Source organism: Taurulus bubalis, assembly GCF_910589615.1.
Source record: "Taurulus bubalis genome assembly, chromosome: 6".
NCBI lineage: Eukaryota > Metazoa > Chordata > Actinopteri > Perciformes > Cottidae > Taurulus > Taurulus bubalis.
In genome coordinates, this window is record NC_136594.1 from 2551443 (window position 1) to 2564378 (window position 12936).

The window sequence follows — 12936 nt, forward strand, 5'->3', positions numbered from 1 at the left end:
TCCTCCCCCCCCACCCCCCTCTCCTCCCTCCCTCCCCGCCGCCGCCGCGCCGCTCACAGCCACCACGCCGCTCGGGTTACACGCAAACGCCAACCGAGGGGGGCTTCCCCAAAATCCGAGCCTGGTGACATTTGTTGATATTTGGTGATGGACGGTGCGGCATCCCCCCCTCCTCCTCCTCCTCTCTCTTTCCACCTCCTCCTCTTCTTCCTCCTCCCTCTCCTCCTCCTCCTCACCAAGGCGTCGGTCACTGATTTTGGGCGTGATTGCGCCGCACTTGGGAAGACGAGAATACACCGGGGCTCAATCTACCAATTTATATCTTTGCCCACTTTCCCCTGCGCGGCGGGGATCAAACCACCCAAAAAAAAAAAAAAAAAAAAAATACCAAAAAAAAGAACCCTGAAAAAAAAAAATGTGAAATTGAAATTAACAGAAAAAATGAATGTCCACAACGATCATCTATAATCCAAGGTTGTGAGGAGAAGAAGAATCCCGGACGCGTAGGATCCGGAGGAGCAGAAACGGAGCACTGAGGGAGGAAGCATCAGCATCATCATCATCACTTCTTGCTCGGAAAACACGACGGCGGCGGTGCGGCTGAGCAGCGGCTCGCGTCTTCTCCGCCAGCGGGCAGAGACCCTGCACCATGCCCGCCCGGCGGCATCGACCCCAGAGGCTGCCCGACACCAGAGAGCGGCGGCCCGCAGAGCGATACAGCAAGTCCCGCGTCTCTTCTCTCCTCTCTCCCTCTCTCGCTCTCCCTCTCTCCCTGCGTGTGTGTGTTTCTTCTTCTTCTTTTTCTTCTTCTTCTTCTTTCCTCCCTCGACCCCCCAGGGGGACGTGAACCAACAAACGCAGTCGGTCCGAGAGGAGGCTGCGCGCGTGTTTCCCCGTGCGGAGACCAGCCGTCTGAAGGAGAGCTTCTCCGGCTGCGTTCCAGTCAGCCGTCGGGGTTGAGCCGCCGCGCAATGAACATCTGATCGGTCTGACGGGAACCGAGCGCCGCGCGCAGATTCCGTTGGCCAAGCCTTGCAGCGCACGACGCACGCACGCGCCCCCCCCCCTCCCTCCCTCTCCCGCCAACCCACAACCCACTCCCGTACCGCGCACGACGGGGATGCTCGTTGCCTCTGCCCATAATGTCATTTTATGAATGTTAGAAATCACGTTTCTCGTTGTTCTCTGAGATCATTTGGGGGTTCAGGTCTGATAAGTTTTCACTTCTTCACTCACCAACACTTGGTGAAGAGATGATTCATGGTCTCCTGATGACTTCCTCCCAGTAAAGTGAGAGCCAGGTTGCTCTCAGAATCGGTGTGAGAGTCTCTACAGATGGTATCTTTTTTGATCAATAGTTCCCTTTCCCCTACTTTTTAATCTCCCCTCTGACAGTGTGGACGGTTATGTAATCTTTGTACCGAGCCAAGAAACATTCTGCTCAATGAGGATTCCTCAGGAGAAGAAGAAAAAAAACGTCCTCATTGCGCTCATTTCTGGACTTCCAAAAAAAGGTTTTTATAAGCAAATGTGTGTTTGTTTGCTTGAAATGTATGAAAGATGCCAATAAACTAAGTTGGACCAACATTGCATCTGCGCGCCCAGGAGGAGAGTTTGTGAGTGTTTTTTTAAATTTTTTTTAGAAGAAGTATATGTTATTTTGAGGACGATTTGAAAGAGTGTTTTTTCTTTTCTTTTCTTTATCTCCCTTTGTTCCTCCCTTTTTTTTCCTCTCCCTTTCCTCCGAGCCGTCTGTCAGTCTGGCTGCGGCATCTGAGTCGTCTTTGATGCGGGTTCAGCAAGCTGTTTGCTTGGGCTAAACCGGCCGAGCTGTCACCTCTCCAGGCGGGGAAATGAAGGTGGAGGGGGACTGGAACCCATAACAACACATTAGCCAGAGAATCCCTTTCAATTGGACTCTGTGAGATCATCTACATGATGAAAACAGGAGTTGAAAGACACCGAAAAGCACCAACTTCAGAACCCTGTCGCTGTCCTTGGTGCTGAAACGGCTGCTGACTCGTTTCCAGGTCCTTTTGGCGCCGCCACACTGAACCAAGAGCATGGAGCTCCGAACACCACCTGCATGCCTTTGGGAGAGATTCCCTTCATGGAGCACGAGGGCGGGTTTAGTTACTGGACCTCCGGCCATCTGTTAAACGTCAAGTGTTTGTGAGTTCCTCTACCTGCTACTTTGGCAGGTAACCCACCCATCGTTTGGAGATCTGAGTCTGCTCTAAAAAAATAACTGCAAAAAATATATTTAGTGGAATACACAAAGTGGGACATATGGTGTTTTTTTTTTTTGGGATGGATCTGATGGGCAAAACTGTGTCTGACTGTGTGGAAGTCGAGCAAAGTCTCACAAAAAACTTCACGAAAGGGGATTAATCACCTGGTGAGGTGTTACGGGTTCTTTTGTGACACGTTATTGTTCAAAACCGATCCGCCCCTAGGGATGGGCAGACTGAGAGATTGTTATATAAAACTGTAAATCATAGCTTGTTTTATGAAGAAGAGGAAAAAAGTCCAAAACTGCTGCATTTGAAAACATTGAACACCATAAGTAATATACAAGTGAAAAAAATGGTTTGATACATGAAAAAATTAAAATGTCATTCGAATATCCCCAATGGGCCACAATGCGACCTCGCCTGAATGTTCTCTGTTCTAAACCCTCTCTAACTTTGTTCTGCTTCACTTTATCAAAGTCAACCTTTGCAGAGAGAATGTTCACATATTGTGCTATGATTTGGGTTAGAGAATGTTCACATATTGAGCTATGATTTGGGTTAGAGAATGTTCACATATTGAGCTATGATTTGGGTTAGAGAATGTTCACATATTGTGTCATGATTTGGGTTAGAGAATGTTCACATATTGAGCTATGATTTGGGTTAGAGAATGTTCACATATTGTGTCATGATTTGGGTTAGAGAATGTTCACATATTGAGCTATGATTTGGGTTAGAGAATGTTCACATATTGAGTTATGATTTGGGTTAGAGAATGTTCACATATTGAGCTATGATTTGGGTTAGAGAATGTTCACATATTGAGCTATGATTTGGGTTAGAGAATGTTCACATATTGAGCTATGATTTGGGTTAGAGTTGGACCTTACAGCTGCATCATTTCAAAGAAATAATCATCCTGAAAGTATTTTTGCATAGGCGGACGTGAAACCTTTTCATTTTTCTGTGTGTCATCTTCATTTACTCTTAACCAGTAACATATAGACTGATATTTACACATCTGAACAATGTGTACCTTTTATTATAACACCAACATTATTCCAATAGCCCAAGTGGTTGCAGAGATGCACCCTTCTTAGTTTGGGGATGACATTTCCGAGTAAAGGGCCTAAACATAGGTTGGTGTTCTGTTGGTTTTTCTATTTGAAACACATTTTATCTCAAAAGCCGACGTAATTAAAATAAGAAAATAAGAAAATTCCCTCAAAGCTTTATTTCACAATGCAGTTTGGTTCCATGGGAACATTGTTTTTTTAGCTGAAACACACCTTTAGCACTTTGCTCACTCTCACATATGTGCACATTTAGTTTCCATCGGGCTCAAACCCACTCATGAGCTTCTCCAGACCGCTGAGTCAGCGGGTTGTTTGGTTTCAGCTTCAAAACACGCAAAGTAATCGCAAATGAAAAAAACAAAACGCAAAATAGATCTTTGTCATGAATAAAGTGCTTCAAATAAAGACCATTTACAACCGTCAAATCCATTATGTGGCCTCTTTTTGTTGACACATACTCGATGAGTTGCCTTTGCATTATGGGTAATCCATCTCGTGGAAAGCTCTCTGACCGGCTCTTCTGTCACCCGGAGGTCTCGGCCGCGCTATTAGTTACAAGATGCCCTCTCAGCATCGCGCGTCACGGGTCGGCCCGCCGGCGGATTCCCGGAGACTAGCGGTCGTCAACCGGCACGGTGAACGCCCAGGATGTGGAGGAAGAGGAGGAAGAGGAGGAAGAGGAGGTGGTCTCGGATTTTGCGGGAAACTACCTGGTGAATTAAGACGGGCCGAGAGGAAGAGGATGGCTGAGACCAAAAAATGAAGTAAAATAAAGGAATAAAGGAGGAGAATAAAGGTGAAACACTGTGTGTGTGTGTGTGTGTGTGTGTGTGTGTGTGTGTGTGTGTGTGTGTGTGTGTGTGTGTGTGTGTGTGTGTGTGTGTGTGTGTGTGTGTGTGTGTGTGTGTGCTGCAGCTGAGGGAGCCGTGCTGAGGCCCTGATGTTCAGCATTGTCATTCAAGGTGCGTTCACACAGGCAACCCCACAGGAAGCCCTGGCACCTCCTCCTCTTCCTCCTCCTCTTCCTCCCCCCCCCCCCCCCCCCCCCGTCTGAGAGGTGAACAGCGAGAGACGACACATCAGGATTAGAGTCAAACCACGTTCACATGTAAGGACAAAAACAAAAGAGAAGAGTCATCACTCATTGTGTTCATGAGTGATGACGTCGTTTCATCTACTTTTGAGTAGAAATGGCGACGGAGTGCGTCAGAAAGTGATTGTTTTATGGACGATGAGAAACTTAAAGTGGAAAAAATAAACAGGATTCCCATTTCTTTGACTTGAACTAGAAGACAAAGTGGTTTTCCTAACTGCAGTCTGGGATTGTATTCTAGCCGATGGAGATGCAGATGGATTCAGGCACAAAAAAGATCTCCATCTTTGTTTTAAGTGAAGCTGAGTGCGGCTGCGAGCGGCAACAGCCTCCTCCTCTTCATGGCTGCTGCAGCTGCAGTTTGTCAAATGGAAATGGCTCCTGAACACAACACAGGCTCCTGAACACAACACAGGTTCCTGAACACAACACGGGCTCCTGAACACAACACAGGTTCCTGAACACAACACGGGCTCCTGAACACAACATTGGCTCCTGAACACAACACTGGCTCCTGAACACAACACTGGCTCCTGAACACAACATTGGCCCTGAACACAATACAGGCTCTTGAACACAATGCCGGCTCCTAAACACAACACAGGCTCCTGAACACAACACCGGCTCCTGAACACAACACAGGCTCCTGAATACAACACCGGCTCCTGAACACAATGCCGGCTGCTGAACACAACATTGGCTCCTGAACACAACACTGGCTCCTGAACACATCATCGGCTCCTGAACACAACACCGGCTCCTGAACACAATGCCGGCTACACATCACCGGCTCCTGAACACAACATTGGCCCTGAACACAATACAGGCTCCTGAACACAACACCAGCTCCTGAACACATCATCGGCTCCTGAACACAACACCAGCTCCTGAACACAACACAGGCTCCTGAACACAACACCAGCTCCTGAACACAACACGGGCTCCTGAGCACAACACCAGCTCCTGAACACAACACGGGCTCCTGAACACAACACCGGCTCCTGAACACAACGCCGACTTTTATTTTTTTTGTCCTGTAATGCTGCGACTTACAGAGAATATCACTGGATTCTAAATAGTTAAAGTAAAGTGAGTGAAGCACACGACATCAGATTCCTACAATACTTTGTTTCATCGCTGTATAAAAACATCACGCATGGACCTTTAACGAGCGTAAAGAGTGCAGGTAAGTCCGCCGTGCACAAGATCAGCTAAACTCTGCAACCTGCGAAAACAACCGAAAACAACCAAAGAACGATTTCTGGTTAAAAAAAAACAACTAAAAAAAGTAGGCCCACCACCCAGGTGCATGCTGGTCCTCTGCCCACGCTACATGCTAACAACAGGGATCCATTCTCCAAGCTTCTGTGTTTTCTGAGGATACATTTCTCCTAAAAACCAGCAAGCTAACGAAAAAGAGATTTCCTCGACGAGGCCCTGAAACTGTAACGACAGCAGCGGCGTCTCAGGAGGAGAACACCGCTTCCAGGTGGGAACGCATCGCTACGGCAACACTAGCACACCTGGTGAGTAAAAATAAATAAAGTTATAAAAACAGCATGATCAGCAGAACCCTGACCTGGATACAGGACGGGTTGACAGAGGAAAGGAACCTTTCTGGAATAGAACCCAGTGAACCCGACGGCTCCTGAACACAACACAGGATCCTGAACACAACACCGGCTCCTGAACACAACACCGGCTCCTGAACACAACATTGGCTCCTGAATACAACACCAGCTCCTGAACACAACACCGGCTCCTGAACACAACATCGGCTCCTGAACATAAAACCAGCTCCTGAACACAACACCGGCTCCTGAACACAACACGGGCTCCTGAGCACAACACCGGCTCCTGAATACAACACTGGCTCCTGAACACATCATCGGCTCCTGAACACAACACCGGCTCTTGAACACAACATCGGCTCCTAAACACAACACCGGCTCCTGAACACAACACAGGCTACACAACACCGGCTCCTGAACACATCGCCGGCTGCTGAACACAACACTGGCTCCTGAACACAACACTGGCTCCTGAACACAACATCGGCTCCTGAACACAACACCGGCTCCTGAATACAACACCGGCTCCTGAACACAACATTGGCCCTGAATACAACACAGGCTCCTGAACACAACACAGGTTCCTGAACACAACACAGGCTCCTGAACACAACACCGGCTCCTGAACACATCATCGGCTCCTGAACACAACACCAGCTCCTGAACACAACACTGGCTCCTGAACACAACACAGGCTTCTGAACACAATGCCGGCTCCTGAACACAACACCGGCTGCTGAACACAACACCAGCTCCTGAACACATCATCGGCTCCTGAACACATCATCGGCTCCTGAACACAACACCAGCTCCTGAACACATCATCGGCTCCTGAACACAACACCAGCTCCTGAACACAACATCGGCTCCTGAACACAACACCAGCTCCTGAACATATCATCGGCTCCTGAACACAACACCAGCTCCTGAACACAACACGGGCTCCTGAACACAACACCGACTCCTGAACACAACACCGGCTCCTCAACACAACACGGGCTCCTGAACACAACACTGGCTCTTGAACACAACACGGGCTCCTGAACACAACACTGGCTCCTGAACACAACACCGGCTCCTGAACACAACACGGGCTCCTGAACACAACACTGGCTCCTGAACACAACACGGGCTCCTGAACACAACACTGGCTCCTGAACACATCATCGGCTCCTGACACATCATCGGCTCCTGAACACAACACCGACTCTTGAACACATGATCGGCAGCGTACCACTGAGAAGTCCCATTATTACTGCTGGCCTCATGCACAGACGTCATGCACAGACCCGGCTGCTGATGGCAAAACCCAAAAGTATTGGTTGCCAATTTCTCAAAAACGGTTGCCAGCGGCAACCTGGCAACCGCCGTCTTGCTGGACGGAGATCGAGGTCGTCTGATACATTTTGACCGGATTCAGCACGAGAGCCGGCGCCAACACTGCGGCACTCGAAGCCCCGACCCACACACACACACACACACACACACACACACACACACACACACACACACACACACACACACACACACACACACACAATGTCAGCTTGCTGGACTTTGTGTGGCAGAAGGAGAACGAGGAGCGCTTATGTAACGTTTGGTCACGTGATGAACTTCTTTGAACTTACGAGCTTGTGTCTACGGTAAGTGTGTGTGTCTGTGTCTGTGTGTGTGTGTGTGTGTGTGTGTCTGTGTATGTGTGTCTGTATGTGTGTGTGTCTGTGTGTGTGTGTCTGTGTGTGTGTGTCTGTGTGTCTGTGTATGTGTTTCTGTATGTGTGTGTCTGTATGTGTGTCTGTATGTGTGTCTCTGTGTGTGTGTGTGTGTGTGTGTGTGTGTGTGCGTGTGTGTGTGTGCGTCTGTATGTGTGTGTCTGTGTATGTGTGTGTGTGTGTGTGTGTGTGTGTGTTATGCAGACAGAGAGATATAGAGCTGATGTAGCGTCCAAGTTAATTAGGAGGATTGCTCTTTTTTTTGGCTTGTTCTCACGCCGACTCAACCTGTATTAATTGATTGGCTGGTTAATGGGAGTGGAGAGGAGGAAGAGGAGGAGGAGGAGGAAGAGGAGGAAGAGGAGTGTGCTGGTCTCAGCTAATGGGCCAGGCTCTGGTGTGTGGAGTAAGCATTCTAGTCAAAGCATCAGCACTAAAGGATGGAAAGAAAGAAAGAATGAAAGAAAGAAAGAAAGAAAGAAAGAAAGCAGCAGAAAAGAAAAGAAAGACTGAGATGAGAGACGGAGAAGCTGAAAGAAAACAAACTCCTTTAAATGAGCATTGTCGTGACGGCAGACGGTAGATCAGCTTCACTACACACACACACACACACACACACACACACACACACACACACACACACACACACCAACGCTGAATTATCTGCAGCTATTAGCAAAGTGGACTCTTACACACTTACATATGATTTGCTGCCTGTTGGTCACGTATTGAGACTCATCCATGACGAGCTGAACGAGACTAAAGGTTAAAGAGCGATGGATGATTCCAGTTTGTCCTCACAGATGCAACACGGGTACGACGTCACGCTGCCTCCTCCTCTACGGTCGCCTTCGTCCACGAGACACCGACGCACTTCAGTCCTCAGTGATGACGAGAGGGATTCTTTTTGCACAAGTCGATACATTGTTTTGTTCTTTTTTCTAAGGAAAATACGATTCATTGTGGCTAGAATTGGCCCCTTCCTCGAAAATGTCATCCCCAAACTAAAAAGGGTGTATCTCTGCAACCACTAGGCCTATTTGAATAATGTTGGTGTTATAATAAAAGGTACACATGTGAGATTTAGTTCAGATGTGTAAATATCAGTCTATATGTTACTGGTTAAGAGTAAATGAAGATGACACACAGAAACAAATGAAAAGATTTCAGGTGCGCCTATAAAAAAATCACTTTCAGGATGATTATTTATTTGAAATGATGCAGCTGTAAGGTCCAACTCTAACCCAAATCATAGCTCAATATGTGAACATTCTCTAACCCAAATCATAGCTCAATATGTGAACATTCTCTAACCCAAATCATAGCTCAATATGTGAACATTCTCTAACCCAAATCATAGCTCAATATGTGAACATTCTCTAACCCAAATCATAACACAATATGTGAACATTTTCTAACCCAAATCATAACTCAATATGTGAACATTCTCTAACCCAAATCATAACTCAATATGTGAACATTCTCTCTGCAAAGGTTGACTTTGATAAAGTGAAGCAGAACAAAGTTAGAGAGGATTGTAGTTCACAAAATCTGGTCTCATTGGGGCCCATTTGGGCGCATTTGGGCTATTTGATGATATTTACATTGTTTCATCTACCAAACCATATATTTCACTTGTATATTACTTATGGTGTTCAATACATCCAAATACAGCAGTTTGGGGCTTTTTTCATGAAACAAGCTATGATTTACAGTTTTATATAACAATCTCTCAGTCTACCGATTGGTTTCTAAAAGGTTTTCTAAAGAAAAAAAAAGGACAAATATTTTACTTTAAATACTATACGTCACAGTTTTCACAAAAATAATATAAATGACTCACTTCAGAGTGGCAGCTTGGGGAGAGACTAAAAGGCAAACATTCTAAAAAAAAATAAACATTCTCTCAAACCCGGAGTAAATAGAATATAAAACGCCTCGCAGGCCGATCGAGATCCCACGTCTTTGGAGAGATGAAGCCAGAGCGCTCGCCTCGGTGCAGCACTGTGTGGCCGCCGGCCAGAGCAACGGAAAGGCAAGTCAAGCACGACGCTCCCATATGTCTCAGGAAGTCTAATACCCGCCGAGGGGCTGCGGCCGCCATCCAGGTGGATGAATGTTGAATCTGCAGGACAATCATCCGACACGAGACGGTAAAGTGATGCGTTCGGTTTAACCCGTTCAGCTAATTAAGGGAAACAAACGACAACCAGGCGGAAACATTCACAAACTAAGTTATTTAGATCCATCAGTGAGGAGATTTTACTGTAAAAATCCATCTTTTCCAGCCTTCCTTCCTAAAATGCTCCGGCTGCATTAGATGAAGTGTAACTGGAGGAAACGTCATGTGATTATGACTCCCAGTGCTCTGATTAAAGACTCAGGCCTGCTGCTGCCTGCATGCTTCTTCTTCTCCTTCAAAGTGAGCGCTGCTGTTTGGGAGACGAGGTCTGAAGAGATGGTTTTTATTTGTGCGTTATTTCATCGGAGAGACGAACGCGACATCGTCTCCTCCTCAGTCCAAATAAAGTCACGACTGTTCATCGGTTGCAAAAACTACATGGCGGCGGTAATCCAAGATGGCGACGGTCTACACTCATAACAAATACATGAATGAATGAATATATACTTTATGAATCCCCAAAGGGAAATTTGGTTTCGACGTAGCAGCAATTTACAGACAAAAATAAGATATAAAAACAACAGGGATGAAAGATATATATATACAGATATTATATATATATATATATATATATATATATATATATATATATATATATATATATATATATATAATAATAACAATAATAACAATAACAATAATAATAATAATAATAATAATAATAATAATAATAATACAAAATAAAATGAAATAGCTGGGGTGAAAGAAAAAAAGTGCAAAAATGCAAAGTATGTATGTGTATATTAAGTGTGTGAGGTGTGAATAATTATTATTATTGTAAAAAATATTATTATTATTATAAAACAAACATAAACAAACAATAGGGGATGTATGCATGGAGGAGGTTGGGTCAAAAACATGAAATCCAACAAGAGTTTTGTAACGTTTTTATGTTTTGTTTGGTTTAAATTCGAGAAAAGACGTTTCTGTCAAAACTTAATGAAGAGAGCAGAAAGTAAAGATGCTGAAACTGCTGCAGATGAAGTGAAGAGGACGAGAGGAGCAACAAGAAAGGAGGGGACAAAGAGGACAAAGAGGAAAAGAGGCGAGGAGCTAAAAATGTGATGAAAAGCAGCTGAGAGGTAAAGAGGAGGCAGGAAACAAGGTCAGATAGGAAGTGAGAGAAGGGAGATAGCGGAATGACAAAAAGGAGACAAGGAGCGGAGCGAGCGAGCGATTGAAAGGCCGAGATAAGGAGGTGGAGGAAGGTGAAAAGGAGGAGAACGGGGACAGAGGGAGATAGTGATGGGGCGAGGAGGAGGAAGAGGAGGAGGAGGAAGAGGAGGAGGAAGAGGAGGGAACAGAACAGTCTGTTTTCCTTCTTAAGTGAGGACTATGAGATGAGTTTGTTCGGCTCGAGACAAAACGATGAGCAGAGAACTCCTGAAACACCTACATTACCCACAATGCAACGGCAGTTTGCTCATGGAGCCAGGTGCGCTATGCTAATTGCCGCTAATTCAGCACAGCGCCTCATCGGGGAGCACGGAACTTATTTACATTAATAACTTCTTCTCAAAAACATGAAGTCCCTTTGTGTGTGTGTGTGTGTGTGTGTGTGTGTGTGTGTGTGTGTGTCAGGCAGTGATAAAGTGGCTGAATAAATCTGCTCTCTGCATCTCCTCTTCTTCTCATCGGAGCCTTTTTTTTAATCTCCCCTTCATCCTCCCATCCTCACTCTCTTCCCCTCCCTCACAATCGCTCTCCTTCTATGTCCTCTTGCTTCCTCGTTCCCTTGTCTCCTCCCCCGACCTTTCTCCATCACTTCCTGTACCGTTTGATCTGCTGATTCACACGTTTCACCTCCTCTCCTCCCTCCTCCCTCCTCTGTTGCCCCATATCTCTCCCTCCTCCTTAATCATCTCCTTCTGTCTCTCATCCGTTTCCTTCCCTTTCCTCTTCTTCCTTTCTCCTCGTCGCTCACTCTTCATTTCCGTTTCAACAGAAACTAAACAGTCGGATGCAGGAAGAGTTTCTAGACTTTATTTGAGAATATGACAAACAAATCGGAGGTGTTTTTCCCAAAATCGCCACCAACACGACCAAAGAGTTTAAACTGAAAATAAAATGTTGGTAAGAATGAGAGGTTGTAGTTTGGGATCCAAGGGGAGGACCTAAGTGCTCATCATTCATTAATATAGAATTGTTATAGTTGGTTCAATATGGAGGAAGATGATTTATGTCTGTGTTTTTTTGTATGCTTTCGTCCTTCGCTGATTGTTCGTTATGCTATATATTATTATTTTCTTTTTCTTTTCTTTTTTCTTCTAATTTATTATTTACTATGTATTTTATTTTATTTATTGTATTTATTTTGTTAATTTTATTTATTTATTTTGTTTATTTATTTATTTTTCTTATTTTATTTATTTTATTTAAATTAATTATTTTGTTGTTGTCTAGTTTGAGATGCTGTGTAACTTGTATGAACTTAAAATAAAATGATTGAAAGAAAGCCTCCTTGTCCCCCTAAATATAAAAAACAGGCTAAATACTGACCAACGGCACCGCGGGAGTGGAGTTTCAGGAGTTTTAGGAGTTTTGATCTGTGAGTGGTTGTTAGTCGATGAAGCCTAAACTCCACTTCATCTATTCTGTGATCCCTGGAGGCGCTCAGAGTTCCATGCAGTAGAGTGTATTATTTAGTAGAGTTTATTCTTCAGGACTAAACCAGAGTCTAACTGACTCCTGCTCCGTCTCATAGAGTTCCTCCGTCTGGACCAACGCTCCACCTGTCATGTTGAACTCCTGTAAATGAAGCTGTGATCTCTGGTTCCACTCATCTAATGAGGCTCAAATCATACGACGTCACCGGTTCTGACCTGCTGGTTTCATGTGCGCTGAAAACGTTGAATATATATAACAAACCAAACACTGGACCGTCGGCGCTGACGCTCATTGTTCGGGACGCGGTTTGGATTCGACCGTCTAAATGTGCTGCGGCCGAGATTCACTAAAGGAGACGGGCGAGTTTTTACTTCAAAATCCTGCTGAGTCCGGCTTTAGTGTGCTTAAAAGCCATTTAAAGTTGAAACTCATTCACTAAGTCAATATATCTCAAGTATAAT

General features: G+C 45.2%; 1 protein-coding gene across 1 annotated transcript in view; it reads right to left on the bottom strand.

Moving 5' to 3' along the window:
• The window catches only part of cacna1ab (calcium channel, voltage-dependent, P/Q type, alpha 1A subunit, b), a gene marked incomplete at both ends in the record, with an annotated part of 167044 nt that overhangs the window by 140343 nt on the left and 13765 nt on the right, over positions 1-12936 (bottom strand). The window lies entirely within an intron of this gene.